Source organism: Lutra lutra, chromosome 5 (genome assembly GCF_902655055.1).
Source record: "Lutra lutra chromosome 5, mLutLut1.2, whole genome shotgun sequence".
Taxonomy (NCBI): Eukaryota; Metazoa; Chordata; class Mammalia; order Carnivora; family Mustelidae; genus Lutra; species Lutra lutra.
Genome location: NC_062282.1, coordinates 29,165,483 through 29,182,996, shown reverse-complemented (window position 1 = coordinate 29,182,996; position 17,514 = coordinate 29,165,483). Strand labels below are relative to the sequence as shown.

The 17,514-nt window shown below is 41.8% G+C and overlaps 1 pseudogene; it reads right to left on the bottom strand.

Annotated features, from left to right (window-relative positions):
• LOC125101125 (40S ribosomal protein S6-like) overlaps window positions 1-16,979 on the bottom strand; it is a 28,036-nt pseudogene extending 11,057 nt beyond the window's left edge.
• Between the last annotated feature and the right edge of the window lie 535 nt (window positions 16,980-17,514).

Here is a 17,514-nt window from a genome sequence, read left to right as displayed (position 1 = left end):
GTGGCAGGGAGGGAGCGAAGAATACAGATGCTGGAGGAAAACTTGCCTAGCTTTCCAGCTGTGTAGACAATGGATGGACCCTACTGGATGCTCATAGTGCCAGGGCAAAAATCTTTTCCTTGGGGCAGTGGCATAGGTGAGTTGGCTCATGGCTTAATGGAATGGAGCCCCAGGAGAAGCATTTGGAATACAGCTTCTCTGGATGCTAGCCTTCCTTGGCTTGTCTTAGCACCTCATGCCATGTGGTCCACTTTAGAGATTTCACTGCCAAGACTTGGAGAATTTAGGATCGTCCATTCTCAGAATGAGTCAGCCCTTCTCCACAGCCACCAAGAAGTTAGAACAAGAGTGTCCATAGGAGCTGGGGATGGCGGCATTACCTAGGACTTATCCTCCACGCTCTGAGGTCATTCTACAGATGTGGGATAACATTTTCCATGGAGTAGCAGACTTGAGGAACAACTGAGAGTGCTAGTTAACAGTGAAAATCCCATATTTTCCCAGTAGAGTTTCTTCAGTTCAAGTGGTCATGCCTGGCCATCTTCATTTCTTAAAAACCAAGTCTTCAGTCAGTTCTTATACATGTTAAACATCTGAGACTGAGGCTGTTTCCCAACTTCATTAAATTCACCTACTTTTTAGGCTTCTTTCTGCAAGATTTAATCCAGAGCGTCTGGAATGGAGTATGGCAATTCATATTTTCAGCAGGTATGCCAGGTAATTCTTATCAGAAAAGTTGGAGAAACCCTGCCCTAGGCTGAGGGATGTTGGAGAGTAAGGACTGGCCCAGGGCTTCTCTACTAGGCTACTTCTCAGAATTACCCAAGGAGTTTAAGAAGGTATGTACAGGTATCCCTTACTTTTCAAAGGTTCGCATTACACCACTTTGCTTTCGTGAAAGCCCTACATTAGTGCTGTACCTGTTTTTGTTAATTGAAAGAAATCCAAAGATGATTTGCACTTTTTGTGATGAAAAGCAAAAATAGCACTGAGCATTTGCTTTGCGGTGGGTCCTTATAGGGGCAGCACCCCCCTAGCAATAAGAATGTCTCTGACAAGCTTCTTCCCTGGGAACCACACTTAGTGTCTCAGCATCAGGAGGCTAGAGCTTGGAACTGTGCTTGATCTCTGTTTATTTTGTGCATCTGTTAGCAAACTCTATCCTAGGATATCAGAAAGGCTGTCAGAAAGAGAGGTTATGTTTTAGATCTTGGCACTAAAAAAATTTTCCTCCTAAATTAACAGTAATTGTTTCTTCATTTTATGCCATCTTGGCTTACCAGAGATGTCATAGGAACATTCCACTTTTGAATAGTGGGGGAAACATGTAGCCCACTCCTCATGACTAATTCAGTAGGTTCTTATCATATAATTATAATTATTATGCACACATCTGGGCTAGAAACACCACCTATGCCCTCCTTCCAGCTGGTCTGATTTCCATGAATTGCAGAAGGCAGATTTTACCACCAGCAGGAAGTATTTGAAAAGAGCTTCTTTTCTCTTCTGGAGCAGGAGTTTCCTTGAGAAACAATGATGGCGGTTTCATGTCAATTTACAGTTGACGTAGCACTTTTGCATGCTTTATCTAATTTGATTGTCACATTATAGGGCTACAGGGGAAATATTTTCATTCTGTTACTCTGCAGATGAGGAGCCTGGGGCTCAGAGAAGATGAATAACCTGCCCAAGGTCCCACAGCTTGTGTGTAGGTATGTGTGGGAGCAACTCATTGTCTCTAGTCTTATTTAAGTAAGGAGGGGAGGCAAGAATATTAACAAAGGCTCATTTGCCCAAGGGATTGGGGTAACACTGAGGTAGGTCTCATCTGTGGGTGAAAAGGCCAGCTGGGGCTTGGACAGAGAAGAGGAAGAAACAGTTATGATGCTAATATACTCACTTTTATTTGCTCCTGCAGTCACTGGTAGCCTTCAGTGGGATGTTCCCTTTGAAGTTGCCCACCTCCCTGTCTTCCAGGGTGAACGTGACCTAAACCAGCCTACACTCTGCTATGATCAGACCGAGGCCACACTGCAGCCCTTGACCGAGGACAGGGGGAATTTGGGCTGCACAGAACATTTTTCTTTATACAAAGGATGCTGGCCTTTTGGGGACTAACCCTTGACACTGTTAATACCAGTGAACATGGCCAGATGGACCTACCTACCTTGACCATAACAACAGTGACATAATCACCACTGACATTTCACAACTTGTCAGATACTCCGGGAAGTTGGCGAGGTTTGGGAGAGGTGGACTTCTTTTTCCTGTGACTCCTCATTAGAACCCACACCCAACAACGGCCAGATAAACATTAATTGACAGGAACAGAGACTCCAAGCGAGGTCCTGGGATAGGGGACCAAGGGATGAGAAGACCCTTTAATCCCCACAGTGGAGACTGGGTCACCCTGGGCCCTGCCTCGCACTCTTATTCGCAGGAGAACAACCATATCCTTCCCAGCCAAGGAGGTCCTGGGGAGAAGCAAAAGTTTCAGAGAAGAAAGAGCGACAGGGGCCTCAACACCGTTTGCCAGGCCCGTGCTTGTGATCCTAGTGTAATTTGCTCGTTGTTGTAATGAAGAGGGAAACAAGAGTGAGGGGTGAAGAGTGAGGTGGAGCCAGCCGCAGAGTGATCCAAGAGTGGCTGGCTCCCTGGAAGGTTTGATTGTATTGGCCTGCGTTTCTTTGGCTGCCAACGTATTCGGATCCAAAAATGGCATGGAATTGCTGGCACCAGAATTCTCCTTACCACACACTGGGAAATAATCCCAAACCGTTGGAGCAAAATGTGAGGGTAAGATTTGGCTAGGTAAGAGGTAGAAGGAGCAGAGGGGTGCAGAGCAGGGAAGGAATTCAGAGTCAGGAAGAAACAATATTTGTTTTCCCATCTCTGTCACCAGTCAAGTCTCCAGCCCCTGAGCCGGCGTGAGAAAGGGAAGAATGAAGGTGGAGTGAGAAAAAGAGAGTGGAAGTGGAAGAAAGAAACCTGTAGTAAGGAAACTGACCCTGAGGAAAGAGGGGAAGAAGGATGTGGCTTGGTTTCTGGGCGTGTGCATGAGTGCGTGCACATGTGTACACACGCATACGCGCACACACACCCCTCTTTGCCAGCTTTATGCCTGCAAATTAGCCACGAATTAATTTTTAGATTGCTCGTCTTAACCATCCCCTTTTAAAGTATGATCATCATTAAAAATATTTTTTTCCCTTTATGAGTCCCTTTCCTTAAACCACACTAATGTTATTTGGACCACATTAATAGCTAATTTCATGTTTACTTATTTTTCTCCCTTGAAGCCACACTTCTGACCTCTAATTGAACATAAATACCTTTCATGGGCAGAGAAATTATTGTTTTACTTATTTCCTACTCTACGCCCTGGAGCACTGTGCATGTTCCTTTGCACAGGGCCACATGCTTTATAAATGCCTAATTGGTGACATCATCAGAGGAAGGAAGGAGTCATGGTTTTCCTGGGCAGCATCAATAAGGAGCTGGGAGATACCAGGCCAGCCGCCGTTCTGCCAGTGTGAGCTTTGCTTTGCATTCCAGAACGTTCAGCCCACTTTGTGGTCACCTGGTCCCTCAAGGCTCAGCACCTCATCTCGTCAAGGACGTCCGAATCTGGTGTAGCTTGGAACCCTGCACTAGGACTGCCCTTGAGATGTGCTTTCCAGGCCCGTGTTCTCAGTGATACTGTGTCCTCATGCGGTACTTCTGGTACTTCCACTAATCTGACTTCCTTGGCTGGGGCCCAATGAAGGCCTCTGTAACCCTGCTCTCTGAGCCAAGGGGAGTCATGTTATAGCAAAGATCCAGTGAAACAAGAATGCCCAACTACACTTTGAAAAGAATTTCAGAAAGTTCTGAGTCAAGCTTGCTATCTGCTGAAACTTTTTTTTCCTCACTAGCCCCAACCACATTGATGAATGAGATTCCTAATTCACTCAGAAGCACATCCCAGTCTCCTCTCCAACTCCTAAGGGAGAGAGAACGTACACCTGGTTGCAGTCACGCCTGCTTGGAGTTCCCACCCCAAGAATTCCTAAGGAAACCTAACAGAAGGTAAATGAAAGAAGAGGCTCAGACAACTGGATCCCTACAGGCTGCCTTGCTACTGAAATTTTACTAAACTAGGAGAGGGCCGAGGCCCCGTGTTGGTGCCTCTACAGACGACATGGAGAGACGAGGTTATTGGTTCTGGGAAAAAATGTAAAATCCCAATGTTGCTTGGCCAGAATGCTGCTCCTAGAGATTCTGGCTCAGAGGGGCTGAGGCCCAGCTGGGAACCTGATGTAGAAAATCTTCAGACTGTGTTGTCAGAAACCCAACATTTGTAAATCCCAAGTCTGGACGTTGGTCCTCGGCACCTTTTGTCACCCTTACTGCCATCACCACTGCCATCTGGGGAATATTTATTGTCTAATGGCCTAGGTTCAACTCACTGCAAAGCAAGCACATTCCTCGCCAGACCATATATGTTTCTAAGGCCCCCAGCACCTGCAAGATGCTTGTATGGTGTGTGCACCTGAAATATAGTCGTGAGACAGAGGAACCGAAGATTTCATTTTATTGCTTCCTAACTTACTTGAGTTTAAATATAAAGAGCTACCTGGGTCCTTGTCTATCGTGTGGCATAGGACAGAATTAGAGGCAGGGAGGAAGAAACTGATGGGCTTCTGGTTTGGGATCAGATCACTGTTTCCAAAATCAACCTCACTGGAAAATACTAAGTCTAAGAGCTGAGAGAATCTAGACAAATACCTAGGACAGCTTGGATGATATGTGAGAATTGACTGCTTCTCCCAACCCTCTCTGTACACAGCGTGATACTGACCTTGACAATCACCCACCTGCTTCCCACTCACGGAGCTCTTATATCGGAAGGGGTTATGCTACCTTTTCCAGTAATCCTAGGAGAGCAAGGCTGGGAATGGGGGAAATTGAGTGTGATGATGAAGTTAACCCTTGGGGCTACTACAGCTGATTTATTTGACTGATCCTTAGCAGCATGGTATAGGAAGGAAGGACCTGGGTCCCAAAGCCAGGAAGCCTGGTGGACTCTTACTTCTGCCACTTGAGATCTTCTGTATAACCTTGAGCCAATTACTATTCTATACTTTAGTTTCTTTACCTGTAGAATGGGGATGATAGCAGTAATTCCAAATTCACAAGGCTGCAAAATGTCAGCAGTCCTCCCACTCTTTAGTCTTCTGACCCCTTTCCACTCTTAAAAATTAATGAGGACCTTTCAAAAGGACTTTCTTTGTGAGTTAAATGTTTATATATAGTATTAGAAATCAGAAATAAGAACATTAAAGCACATTAATTTATTTAGATATGAAACCATAACATGTTAGCATAACATGTTATTATAGAAAATCACCATATTTTCTAAAACAAAAATAATTAGATGCATGACATTGTTTTACATTTTTGCAGATGTCTTTTGTGTCTTATTTATGGCTAAGTTCTTATCTCCATTTCTGCTTTTCATCTGTCGAATGTTTATGTTAGGATTATGCTATGTTGTTTTGGTCAAAGTATATGAAGAAACTCTGTCCTCACTCAGATATTTACTTGGAAAAAAGAGAAGTATTTTCATAGTCTTTTCAGATAATTGTGGGCGTTTTTCTTTGCTACATAAAACTTGAAAATTGAGTGTTTTTAAAGATTAATTGCAGTGTGGAATCTGAAACTATATCAATAAATTTTTCATCTTTTTTACACTGAAATCTATTGTTCCAACACGTACTTTTAAGGCATCTTTTACCCATGCGTAATTTTGTGACATCATGAATTAGTCATTTGGGAAATACTGGTTCATTAAGTTATCTCTGATTTTCCAAATGTTATCATATTTTATTATGTAATATCAAAATATCATATTGATAATAACCACCAATATCATCTAAAAAAGCTTTTGAGTGATGGCAATCTTATAGGACAATAGTATTTGAATTCTTCTTGTGGCCCACAGAATCTTAGGTTTATCCCAATAAAACAAGATGAAGATGTCAATGAATGGCATCAGGTTTCTTTTTTTAAAAATCTCTCTCTGATTATTATCTTTCTAGTAGTTAATTTTGTTGCATCTAGTATGTTTTGAAAAACCTTATGGGAAGAATGTCTATTCTATTTTTTTTAAGAGTTATTTATTTGCGAGAAAAAGAGAGGGAGTGGGGATGGAGGGGATAGAGGGAGAGGGAGAAAAAGTTTAAGCAGACTCCACACTGAACATGGAGCCCCATGTGGGGCTTGATCTCATGACACTGTGATCACGACCTGAGCCAAAACCAAGGGTCAGGTGCTTAATGAACTGCATCACTTAGGGCAGCCTAAGAATGTCTATTCTTTGTTCAGTAATAGAGGATGTTGGATTACATACTTCTGTAATTTCTACAGAGATGAAGGACTCATGAAGAATAATCAGATTTATTATAGAGGATATCTCGACACATAGAATGATTTTGACTTCCATGTAGAAAAGGAAGTAGGATGATTTGTTCAGGAGTTAGGTAGGTACTGATGACCAAATCTTTAGGCTGATTTGGGGATTATTTGATTTATTTAACAACTGCATAACAAATCACCTCAGAACTGAGTGACTTAGTACAAGAAAAGCATTTCTCATTTCTTGGGCTTTCTGTAGGTCAGGAATTTGGGAATTGCATAACTGGACATTTGGGCTTGGGAGCTGCATAAGGTTTCAGTCAGATGCCAGCTTTCAGCAGAGAGCCCCAGTTCCTCAACGTGCAGCCTTCTCCATAGGGCTCATTGAGTGTCCTAATGCATGATGGTGGCTGGCTTTGCCCACAACAAGTGACCCCAAAGAGGGCAAAGTAGAAGCCACATGTCTCTTATGACAGACTCCAAAGTCACACGTCATTTCTGCAATATCCTCTTGGTTATCCAAATCAGCCCTTTTGAAAGAAGAGACTCCCCAAGGGGGTGAATATGAGGAGGAGATGGAGACTGGCTATTACGGATGCCTGTTTTAGGTATAGGGTTGTCTTTTCCGCCTCTAGAGCCTCTATCTAGGCTCCATTCCTTAGGAGTTTACAGAATACATCCTCAAGGGCATGGAAACCCACACAACTCAGTGTCAGACCAGGGGACCCATTTCACTGTGAGGGAGGTGTGGGAGTGGGGCCATCACAATGGACTCCATGTTTGTAGCACCTACTGCGCCATCCAGAAGTGACTGGTGTCTTAGGCGGCACAGTCTTCTAACAATGCAGCACATGCTCCAGCTCTGAGCTAATACCCTGTGATGATGGGCTGTCTTCCTTCAGTGTGTAGAATACGTATTCAGTCATAGGTCTCTATATGATGCCGTGTCACCCACAGGAAGAAGAAATAGGTCTGGGAATCAAGCAGTGGAGGCAAGAGTGGTCTCACTGGTGGAATTTAAGTTTCTTGTCCTTTTACATCTACTTCTGTGGAGTTGAAGGTCTTGATCCCCAGAGTAGGAATACTTTTGCCAGGGTGCCCAGCAGGGTGGCCACTGAGCTCCAATTACAATTCCAGTTGTGTCCAGGTTCCAGTAGGCAAGAAGAGAGTCATCATCCTGACAATGGTAATTTATGGTCAGTCTGGGTCCTCTGAAAAGCAGACACCAAGGCAGGATTAAACATGTAGGGATTTTATTGGAGCAAAAGCCAAGGAGAGAAAATGAGTCATGTGAGTCTGGGAGAGTGGTCAGACTGCATGCAAGTCTCATCCTGAATGAAGTGGAGAGAGAGCAAAGGTTGGGTGGAAGGGTCCTAGACTGCTGTGCAGTCTTCAGAAGTTCAACAAGCTCACTGGGAGCCCTTAACCCAACGTCAGCCACGAGTGGAGTCCTGGGTCTCCCAGGAAGGGCTACCATAGTATCTCTGCATGCCAGGTCACCGGCCAGGAGCAGCCTGTGGGAAGGGCAGCCTTAAATTTCAGAGCCAGCAGCTGGGGCCCTTGGTCAGTTATACTGCCTGGAGTTGGAGCTCTGCTGGGTGCATTCTCATGGCTGCCCCAGTGATCCCGATTAGCGGGAGGAGGTAGGACTGCTTTTATGCAAGGAGGAAATGAGGAATACACATGTAATCTCCCCATACTTCCTTGCTTCATTATCGCTGTGAGTGTATGAATATGTGTATGTATTTATCTGTGTACAATTATAAGACCAGGAAGAAAATTATGGAAGGATACAGATTAATTTGTGAACATGGTATGGAAGACAATGCTGATTTATTGATGGAAGCCCATCCCAATCCCATTTTCCATAGCCACTTTTCCAGTCAGGGATGGTCGTGTGGCACAGGTCTGGCTTAAGAGATGTAAGAACAATTCTGCTGGTCATCATGTCTCCCTCCCCACTCTGGTTCCTGACCAGGATATGGGCTTGATGCGTGAAGATGCGACAGCCATTTGAGACCATGAAAGAGAGGCCAAAAGAATTGCTAGCAGTGGAAAATCTCTAGAAGTCACTGAGAAAACACTAGATACCTTTTGTTTTACTCACAGTAAATGTGTATCCTAACATATAAGAGATCTTTGGAAGGGGTAGGTCAAGACTTAGATAAGGACATACAAGATCACTTGAAAAATCATGTATATACAAAATTTTTTTTTAAAATCCCCCCCAGAAATCATGTATATGATCATACGTCATCCTTACATGCATAGCTGTGCCTATGTTTTGATAGATGTAAAAACCAGTAAAATGATTATATATCAAAATAGTAATGTTGTCCATTTATTCTACTTTTAAACTTTATTGGTATGTTACTATATATTTAAAATTCATTTTTAATTATGCCTTCCTTTAAAGTTTGTAATGTTGTGTATATTTTTTCTGTGCCAGATGTTGATTTAACTCACCTGAAAAAAACAAGCAAACAAACCCCACTTAGATCTGTAGACCTTCTTCACTGTTTGTTTTCTAATTCATTAAGTCCTTACTTACCTTTGTCATTTCTTTCCTTCTACTTTCTTTGGGATACTCTGTTCATTTTCTTTTCTTTTTTTTTTTTTTTTTAAGATTTTATTTATTTATTTGACAGACAGAGATCTCAAGTTGGGGGAGAGGCAGGCAGAGAGAGAGAGGAGGAAGCAGGCTCCCCGCTGAGCAGAGAGCCCGATGTGGGGCTCGATCCCAGGACCCTGAGATCATGACCTGAGCCAAAGGCAGATGCTTAACCCACTGAGCCACCCAGGCACCCCTGTTCATTTTCTCACTCTTTGAGTTGAAGGGTCAACAATAATTTTTAGCTTTTTTTCTTTTGAATGTAATAAATTCTGGCCCAAACATGAATTTTGGTCTAACACATTTGGTGATGGGCTCCCATTTTCTGCCCCAGCCCCTATTCTTAATCAGGAGGTGGATTAAAGTTCTCATCCTCTGTGTAGGTGGGAGAAGGCTGAGCAAAGGGGAAATGGCAGGCAATGGGGACAGGAGGGACGTCCCCAGCCAGTTATTCTACCCAGAAATCTCCTAGACAATACTTACGCCCCAGTAGACAGTCACCACCAGGTGGTGCCCAACCTCAGCAGGGACCGAAATGATTTTAGAATGGAATGGGAAAGAGGATCTCTAGATCTTGCCCATGGGCTTCTTTTTCTTTTCTTCTTTTTTATCCTTTCTTTCTCTTGTTATATTGTTTGTTTTCATTATGCTATTCCTCCACCTTCTGTATTGCCTGGAAAGTGTTTCTTGTATTTCAAATATTTTACTGGTTACAGTGAAAATGCTATCATGCATACCTCATCAATTATGCAATCTTTATTTGTTTTCATTCCCCAAATACAAGGATTTAAGATACCTTGTCACATTTTCCATGTTATTGTTCTTTAGTCTGTCACTTTAACTTGCTTTTGGCAGTTCCAGATCAGCTCCTATTGTTGCCTTCATTAGAAGTCAATGCTTACTTCTCGGCTCATTTCTTCATCTTTCTTTTGGGATTCAATTTGGGTGTCTCTCTGAAACACATCCAATTAGTAGCTTTTTCATCAAAGGATGTCAGTGATAAATTTTTTTTTAGCCTTATTTGTGAAAATACCTTTATTTTACCACCCTTGTTCAGGCACAACAGTTTAGTTGGGTATAAGAGAAACTCTTCTGTTCTTACTAGTGATAATTTTGTGGTCAACTTAGTTGTTATTTTTTATTTTTAAATTTTTTTTAGGTTATCCCTCTTTTCAGGAGATTTTAAGAGTTTGTTTGTTTAGAAGTTTGACTCCTATGTATGTATCTCTGTGGCTTTTTTGTTTATTTCCTTCTGTGCTACTTTCTTTGAGTTTCTTTAAACCCCCTTCCCTCCATCTTCTGCTAGAATTTATATTTGGTTTAGATTTAAAAATCCAAATATATCAGTCAATTCTTCGTGGTCTCTTAAACTTTTTTTTTTTTAGTTAATTGAATGTATTTAGAAAAAAGTATACTTAAATGTGTATGAGCAGATATCTAACTTACTTGCATTTTTCAAAATCAATCTTTCTCACATTGCCAAGAAGTAGAATTTCCTCTCCTCACCACCTCATTATTGTTTTTTATTTGAAATATGCTATAATATAGAAGCTAATGAAGTATTAAAAAAGACATTATAAGGGGTGCCTGGGTGGCTCAGTTGGTTAAGCATCTGCTTTCAGCCCAGGCCATGATCCCAGGGTCCTAGGATCGAGCCCCACATTGGGCTCCTTGCTCCGTGGGAAGCCCGCTTCTCCCCCTCTCACTCCCCCTGCTTGTGCTGTCTCTCTTACTCTCTCTCTCTCTGTCAAATAAATAAATAAAATCTTTAAAAAAAAACATAAATGCACTGAGGGGAAAATATTTATATTACTATTATTGTATAGATCTCAGGGTCCTGGGATGGAGCCTTGAGTGGGGCTCCCTGCTCAGTGGGGAGTCTGCTACTCCCTCTCTTTCTGCAACACTCCTCTCTCCCCACCACCCCTGGCCCCCACTTGTGCTCTCTCTCTCTCTCTCAAAAAAAAAAAAAAAAAAAAAAAAATCCATGTAGAATCAGACCCATGCAGTTGAAAGCCTTGACATTTAAGGGTCAAATGTAACTTGTTCTCCCTAAAGTATCCAAAATTATTTTCTCTTGCAGAGGGAATATCCACATACCTTCTCAAGAGAATCAGATGAGGGAACTCCAGATGAAAAGAAAATGGATGTGTGCAAATTTTTTTTTCTGAGCTATTACAGAGTCAAGCTGAGTACTGAGGAGCCTCATAAACTCTGGGTTAGTTTCCTGACTTAGCATTACTGCTCAGTCCAGGCATTCTCAAGAAGCACAACTGTTTAGATATTTCACTCTGTGCCACTAGACCGAACTGAGGTGCTGCCGTGGTTTGGAATCTGTAACGGCCCCCGAAAACCAAGGCACATCATTTTTGTAGGTTAATTAATGCAAAATTCCAATTCCATTTGCCTTATTCCTAATGGATCTTGTATGAGAGCAAGGAAATTTAAATACAAAGATGATTTTTTAGGCAACATTATGTTGGATTTTTCATTATATCAAAGCAAGCATTAAAATTAAACGAACTACACAATACTAGTAATATTAAACTTTTTGATATATTCTATGTTCTTATTTTTCTTCGTTTAAGTCTGGGTGATTTTCTCAAATCAATCTAATAATTCACTAGTTCTTTTTAAGTGCATCTCATCTGCTGTTTAATTTGATTTAAAAATTTTAATTATACTTCTCAGTTCTAGAACTTCTATTTGGTTATTATTCAAATTGCTCATTTAAATTTTTGAGTCCTTTTTTTAAAAAAAGATTTTATTTATTTGAGAGAGAGCATGAGTGGGTGGGGGAGGGGGAGAGGGACAAGCAGACTCTCTGCTGAGCACAGAGCCTGATGTGGAGTTTGACCCAGGGCTCCATCCCAGGATCCTGAGATCATGACCTGAGCTGAAGTCAGATGCTTAACTGACTAAGCCATCCAGGTACTCCTGAGTCTTTTTTTTTTTTTAATCTTCCCAATTTAAGCATACTTATTTTGCAGTGTCTTTCAGATTATTCTGTTTTTTTTTTTTTGTTTGGTTTGTTTTGTTTTGTTTAGTTCTTGGGTTCATTATTCTTCCATGTGTTGTATTAGCTGATACTCCTCCCTGATACTTTTTCATCATATAGTTAGTACATTTTTGCACTACACTTTTACTTTTTCTTTTGGTAAGAGTCCCATTCACCCTGGACTGTGGATAATTCCCTGCAGAGCAGTCTCATATTGACTTCTCTCCACCACCCTGGAGAGAAACAATGGTGCTTTTTTCCCCATGGTTTATACTGGTCATGAACCAATAATTTTGTTAACTTTTTGCTTGGGAGTCCTATGACATGGAGATAGCTTAAGTTCATACCCCACACCTAGATTGGGTTTGGGACTTTCCACAGGACACCTATTCTATTTCAGTTAGAGCCCAGAAGAGATAGCTTGCTTCCTCGTTGCTTCTTTGGGCTGTAGACAAAGTTCTTTGAGTTTTCCTTTCAAGTCCTGGGAGGATTTTCAGAGTCTTAGTTTTAAGCAGAGATCTCAGTTCCAGCCTGAACAGCTTCCAGACCAAATTTACTTGGGACCTGTGTCCAGGCCTGATTCTTCCTTGGTCTCTTACATTTAGCTGGAGGCCTATATCTCTGGTTTTGAATTTCCTTTTGTTTCTGGCACCTGGGAACTGTCTTGGCCTTTTTTCAGGTTATGCATTTTAAAGTTTTAAGATATTTATCTAGCATTACATGTATTTGTGGTGGGGAAGAGTCTTTGTTAAATCAGGCTGCCATATTACCAGCATTGAAAGCCTTCTGTACTCATGTTTTGGTTATGCTTTTCTCACTTAAATGAATCTGGACATGTTCCCCTGACCCTCACTGATCTCACACCCCAAAGAAGTTGGACAAGCCAGGAACATAAAATGGCCTACTCAAGTTTCCTTTTCCATGTCATTTGCATTATTTCTCAGAAACAATTAGACAAGGTTGGAACTGGGAGGGACTTTGCAATCCTCTAGTCTGATATGCTCAATATTCAGATGAGGAAGCAGGACCTAGCTGAATTTTGGATTCTATGTCTGACAGACCTTCAAATTCACTATCTGGAGCTGAGTATAGAAAAAGGGGGCACTGGACTTGGAATTAGAAAACCAAGATTTGCAGCCCAGGTTTGTACCTGACCCCTGTAGGCTCTTAGATAAGTCACTTAGCCCTTTGGGACCCAGTGTGTTATCTTTTGGATATAATGGGAGCAGAATGCATGGGATTTTTGATTCAGCAGTTGTGAAAGGTCTCGGTACATAGTAAGCATTAAGTAATTGGTTTCTTTCTTCCTTATGATTAAGACCCCCCTCTCCTCTTAGAAACATCTCTTTGCAGCTGTTTATTCTCACAGAATCTGCCTGGAAAAAACTCACAAATAACCTGGAGACTTACGAAACTGGAAGGTGTAAAATTGGGAAAGAGGAGGTTATTTCCGTTTCTCTTTTTTTTTTTTCCAACTCCTGAAACTTTGTTTCTAAAGGCTACAGTAAATCTGCCTTCAAGAGTTACATATAGGCTACAGAACTGTAAGTGAAGCCATTGCAGCCTTAAAATGATTTTCATTCTGGGGGCACCTGGGTGGCTCAGTCGTTAAGTGTCTGCCTTCGGCTCAGGTCATGATCCCCAGGGTCCTGGGATCGAGCCCCATGTGGGGCTCTCTGCTCAGCAGGGAGCCTCTTCCCCTCCTCTCTCTGCCTGCCTCTCTGCCTACTTGTGATCTCTCTCTGTCAAATAAATAAAATCTTAAAAAAAAAAAAGATTTTCATTCTGATTTCTTATTCATTGGCTCCTGGCTTTCTTAAGGTGATCACAGAGCAGATTATAGGCAGGGGATGTTGGCAAACTTATTCTGTAAAGGGCCAGATAGTGAATATTTTAGGCTTTGAGGGCCACAATTGGTCTTTGTCACATACTCTTCTTTGTTTTGTTTTCAACCTTTCAGACACGCAAAAGGCATTCTTGCCTTGTGGACTATTCAAAAGAAGACCAAAGGGTTGGTTTGGCCCACATATGGGTCTGGCTATAGTTTGTGGAAGCCTGTTCTGGACAGACATAGCCTCCTGACCAAGTCCATGAAGACCCTCTTGACTTCAGGAAACCTCACTCAGTGCTTAGGGGCACTTAGCCTAAATACCCTGTCAAGTTTGTGCAACCCTCCTTCGTCCTCTACCCTCCTTCGTCCTCTACCCCACCAGCTGCTGGTTTTTTAGCCTAGTTATCCTTGTCTAAGGGAAAGAGGAGGAATATGCATTGAGTCATTCATTGACTGGGTTTCCATGCACCCAAATGACTTTGGCTTTTTCATCAGAAATAGATTTCCTAGGTGGCTAAATTAATGCTTCCCAACACATTCTATGACATGGCACATTTGGAAAATGATAGTAGTTTGTACAGCTCAGGACTGTTAGGGGGAAGTGGACAGAAGAGGATTGAACAAATGTGACTGCTTATGTTTGGAGGCAACTGGACTTCAGGAGGTCTGATGGGATCCATGTCTCAGCAAAAATATTAGGATGAGAGCATAACCATGATGCTCAAGTAAACTTGGGAGTCAGACAGTCCTGTATTTAAATCCTAGCTTTGCTTCTTGCTAACGATACAACCTTGGCAAACTTTTAAACCTCCTCTGTAGCATGAGGATAATAATAAAAACACCTATCTTATAGTGTCTATTTTCATATAAAAATGTGCTTGTAATATATGCTTGTACTGCCCTTACTGAGGTGTGTGTTTATTGATCCTAAGTAGAATGCATTCTCCTTCTAAGTGAATGGTGCTTTTGCATTAAATGAATTTTCTTTATTGAAGAAAGTCTCCAGGAAGTAATAACTTCTAGCCCTTTGAACTTTATTTTAAAAACTAAATTGTTTAGGGGCGCCTGGATTAAGCCTCTGCCTTCGGCTCAGGTCATGGTCTCAGGGTCCTGGGTTCGAGCCCCACATAGGGCTCCTTGCTCAGCAGGGATCCTGCTTCTCCCTCTCCCTCCGTCTGCTTACTTGTAATCTCTATCTCTCTGACAAATAAATAAATAAAATCTTTAAGAAAAAACTAAAAAAACTAATTGTTTAAAAACTATTGCTTTTATTATAAAGTTTTTTTTTCACTTTGTCTTCCAAGTTTAAGCCTTTGTGGCCTGCATTTTTTATGCAACTCTTTTTGCTGTTCAGACACTCAAAGCCAAAGAGTTCCTGCCAATGATACCCAGAGGACGCCATGATGAGCAGCAATCTGCAGTTCTTTCTGGCCCATCTTCCTGCTTTCGAGACAATATACTAGAGGCGCTTACGTCCTCAAGTCCATAAAGAATTAAAACACAATCATAGAGGGTAAGAATTAAACAGAAAGTATGAGATGACATGAAAAAGTCTGGCACATGGTATGGGTTTGCTACATATTGCATAAACACTTTAAATTAAGTAAAACTTTGGGTTGAGGAGCGTGTCCTTAGTGCCAGCAATCGAGTCATTAATAACCACAATTTGCCGATGGATCTGCAGCTGAGCCACCTGGGGGCAATCAGCATTTGGCAGTGCCTGGAGAATGCATCCTCTGTCTCTGAGGCAGGAACCCTTCCAGGGGTCCCGAGCTACAACCACTGCCACAGCAGTAAGAGAGCAACAGTGTCAGGAAGTGAAGGATCCCCTTACAAGTGGAAACCACAGGAATCCTGGGCAGGCAGAAAGTAATCAGGAAAATGGCTTTTTGGCAAGGTGACATGGGTCAGCTCTCCTGGCCTCAAGAAGAGGGCTCTGAGATCTGTTGTGGCTTTAATCACATTCAACCACTCTGTGGTTATGGGAAGGCTGGTTGTAATGAGTTCACAGTACAATTTTGCTTTACTCTGCCTAATGCTCTGTGGGGGTGAAGAAGAGATGGAAGATTTTGTTTCTTCACCTAAGATCCTAAAGTTGGATGGTAGGTCGGTACTTCACACTACAACACTTAAAGATAGTTAAGTGATGGGAATCAGGAACTCCCAGCTAGAGGTCCTCCAAATTGCTCTAACAAAACAGTAACAAAAAGGATCTGAGATAAAGAGAGTCTGTGAAGCTCCAAATGCTAAATTCTCTCCTAAGGAGTCATAAAGAAGTGACCATATTAAAGGATCTGAGAAGTCCTGCATTAAATACAAGATGGTTATATCTAACCGAGTTTCACAAGTGTAATTGACTTTGGTACCTGCCTTCCTCACCCTCTGCAGTGATCTAGAGTTCTTTGATTCTTTGGCTGAAAGCAGCAGATGCCAACTCTAGCTAAGAAGATGAAAAGCTAATGTTCTGGAGGAATACTGGAAGCTTATAGAATTGTCAGGAAGGCTGGAGAACCATGCTGCCTCCTCCTGTGGTTGTCTGAGAGTTGACATGACTTAGATTTACTACTGAAAACTGGATCATTGTGAAGGCTGGAGGGAGACCATGTGAGTACCCAGAAGAAGAAGCTGAAACTGGCAGAAGGGAAATAGCTTAACTCAAGTCCTCTGGCTGGTCGTGGGAGAGTGAGGTAGTTGCTATGTCTACCATGCTACCTCCTCTCTTTTATTCTGATCTTTTCTTTGAGGGGAGAGGGGGCTTCCTTTAAAGCACTACAGCTCCATTCCACACACAGAGGAGAAGGCTACATCCTGAGTGTTTGCTTGGGAACCAAGAGCTCTTTACTGATATTTATTTCTACCTCTACCTAACTCCACGGGAGACCTTATATTTTTACAAAATGACCAAAACATGTTTTAATTTATTTCCCATTTATTTCCAAAAAGGAAGTATTTTGAGGTGGCTTGATACATCCCTATGAAAAAAATTCCATTGTTCTTTTGAAAGTTGATAGTTTCTTATGGTCGTAGCTCATCTGAGGTTAGAGATTTACTAGTCCTTGCTTCCCTCTCTTTCTTCCCTTCCCATTAACCCTAATCTGAAGAAAAAGTACTCATCTTCAGGACTCACCTTCACTATGAATCATATCCCACTACTTCCTCTCTCTCCTCATCTAGAATTGCCAGATAGAATACAGGACTCCAGTTAAATTTGAATTTCAGATAAATGATGAATAATGTTTTAGTAAAAGTATGTCTCAAACACTGCCTGGGACTTATACTAAAAAAGCATTTTTTGCTTAGCCAAAATTCAAATTTTCACTGGGGATCCTGTATTTTTATGTGCTAATTCTGGCAAGTGGAGGAAGGTTTACCCTCGGTAACACGGATGGCTTCTTCTCTTGTCTCCCTTCTCTGATAGGACAGGCCAAGCTCTCAGCATTATGTCTAGCACTGTCAATCATTTTTGTTCTCACTGTATTCTGCCATAGTCCTTGTAACACTTTAATACTCTATTACCTTCATGTGGTTTGACCTTGACTTTTCTACCTGTCTGCAAATCTCATGTCAGGAGAAAGCATGTTTTTACACCTTAACAACTGCACATTGTTGATGATTAATAAATGTTGAATGAAAAAAAGAAGGAAAGAAAGACACTTGCACAATAGCTAGCTGATGTAA